This window comes from Triticum aestivum, chromosome 2D (genome assembly GCF_018294505.1).
Source record: "Triticum aestivum cultivar Chinese Spring chromosome 2D, IWGSC CS RefSeq v2.1, whole genome shotgun sequence".
In the NCBI taxonomy this organism is placed as follows: domain Eukaryota; kingdom Viridiplantae; phylum Streptophyta; class Magnoliopsida; order Poales; family Poaceae; genus Triticum; species Triticum aestivum.
In genome coordinates, this window is record NC_057799.1 from 447,298,424 (window position 1) to 447,301,256 (window position 2,833).

Here is a 2,833-nt window from a genome sequence, read left to right on the forward strand (position 1 = left end):
ACCCCATAGCCTCGACGTGCATCGCCGCCCCACCATCGCCATCACCCATCTCCTGAACCCTCCTCCCCGACCGGCCTCCTGGCGCCTCTACTTCCTCCCGATGCCAGCCATCGCCATGGCTGCCGCGACTCCCCGTCCTTGACCTCTTCTCCAACCACGCCCGGACGCCAACGCCGTTCGCCGTCGCCGCCACCTTGCCCCCGTCGTCGATCTGCCTCGCTGGACCTCCCCGAGCCCACTACCTTTGCCCTACGGCCCCGCGGTGAGGCCCCTGGCCTCTCCCTCTCTCCCCGTCCCCGTCGTCGCGGTCGCCGCTCTCCGCACGCGCACACGCTCATGGCCGCGACCTCCTTCCCCGCATGCACGCGCTCCCGCTTGCCTCCTGGCCGCCCCACAAGTTGGTATCAGAGCCGACTTCCTGTAGGAATCCCCCTTCCACACTTCTTGGCCGAAGTCGAGTCTAGACATTGCAAAACTTTTACTAACATGGTTGTATGTCTTACGGGCATGCGTCACCATTTGGGTGGTATTAGGATCTTTTATGCCTCGTCTATACTCTGGGACTCTGATCTCTCTTCTATTCAGGTTAAATGATTTTGCTAACTCTAACTCTAGGTTCTCGTCATTACTTCCTCTCGGAGAGACCCTCACTCTAGATGATTGCTTGGTGCATCGAAGGATTCCGAAGATACTCTCTAGTGTTCTCTTGAGACTTTGTGCCATCACTATTGCAGTTCCCTTCCATCGATAAACCCATGTGCGTAACCATGTGCACTTGCCATTGATCCAATCATTCCCCGTTGATCTTATTATTACAAGATACCTCAAAATTCTCTCTATTGTTTCAAGAATACTTTGTGCCTACTGCCTTGCAGTTCTTGCCACATGAATACCCCCTGCAGATAATTTCTTGCACCTATCGAGTATCCGCTCATCCCCAGTTGATTCATGTATTTCACGAAAGTCTTCGAAATACCATTCTTTCTTCTGAAAAATCCTTGACATCCTAATGCTCTTGAAATTCTTGCTTGCTAGCATTATGATTAATCCCATAAGTCTGGTAATCTTATTGGCATCCGTTGTCATTGTCATTTTGAGTCCATTGATTCAATATGTTGCGAATGCTCACAATCCTCAATCAGACCCTAGAATTCATCCTTCCGGCTCAGACGTCATTTTAAACATGAGCTGGTTCTCGACCAATCAAATTACCATCGATTGTATCCCTAAGTCTACTCAACTTATCCATCTTTAATCAGAGTGTTTGCTTCTGAGCCCTTGATTTGAAAATCATAATTCCTTGCATTTGAGCTCTGAATTAGTCAGTTGTTTCTATAATCCAATGCCTTTGCATTGTTACTTCCTCTGGTTGTGTGTCGATGCTCACATCAGCTCCGTTACAGACCGACAGATCCTTTGTTGGATTTTATCCAACGGCGTCCTTCATATTCAATAACCTTGTGAGCTTTCCCTCTGATACCTAATGCATTTGGTAAATTGTATCCTCTGCTTTCTCAACCATGCTCTGCTTTCGAGCTTGTACAAATTACTCCTGAAATTTGCGGTATATGTTCCTAAGATGCCCTGATGGGTTGAACCTATGCCTTCCTTAATCCGTGTGAACCCGAAAGTTTTCACGAGTCATACTCTTCTGGTGCTTCGCCGGATAAAATTTCAACACTACAACTTCTTCAAAGACGAGAAGTGAATGAAAGGTTATACATTAAAGAAGTGGGAGTCGACCTTGAACTTTGTGTTCATGCCCATGGACCCGATGTGGAACTTATCATGGAAGCTTCTTGCAAATTATTTAATCATTTGGGCAATTCTTCCGGTGCCATTAAGTTGAATCCCTTGCAGCTATGGCTCCGACCATATTGTTCTTCTTTGTTCCCATTTCTCGGGCAAGTTTAAGCATTTGTCTTCTGCGGATCAATACCTCAGTCCAACCTTTACTTTGATCTACCGTCGAGTATTACACTATGGTATCTCAAGAATATCATGGAACTGCGTAGCTTCTTATGGGTTCTTCATAACCTGTAATTTCTCACCGACTCCACTTTTCCTGGGTTCTGGTTGTGGTCAACCGAGAACACTGCATAGTGAATCGAATCAACACTATGATTCAGTACTCCTAGTACTTTGTTGTTGGGAAGTTTAATACTCCGTCATGTCATTCCTAGCCTGATTGGCTATATCATTATCGTGTTGATTTTAACTGTGCTACCTCTTCCTTATTCCCGGAGCACAACCTTCGACGATGATCTAAGCTTACGTTGATTCCCTCATCTTATCGTTCCACCTCGAACAATAAGCTTGGTTCCTAGTTGGTCTAGTATCCATGGATCCAATAATCTATCCCTGCATCAGTCCTTTTGCTTGATGCAGTCGCTATTCGATTGCTTCTTCGTGGAGCCTCTCGACAACATTTGTCGTGATCATCATCAACATCTTGACTCCTTCCTAGATATCAATTGAATTCATGATGAGAAATACCATCCTTGCCTCGATGATTTGTGTTATCATCGACCACTTTATTGCCTTCCCTCCAACACAAACTTATTCGTGTTTTGTGTTATACCTTGAGTTCCTTGCTATTCATCCTTTGTTCTTCTTTACTTTGGAGTATTACCATCTTCTATGTCAGGACTGTCGTGAGAATTTCACCACCTCTTTAAGAATTCTTGACACAAGTGATACCTCTTGCCATCTCCGTTCGTTCCTTGTCCCCATGATGTTTCTAACCGGAATATCGACAAGTGAACTCTGATGTGTGACTTTGTTACTTCTAGCAACCATATTGCTTTGAAGTTATGGGTCGATAGTTCATCCT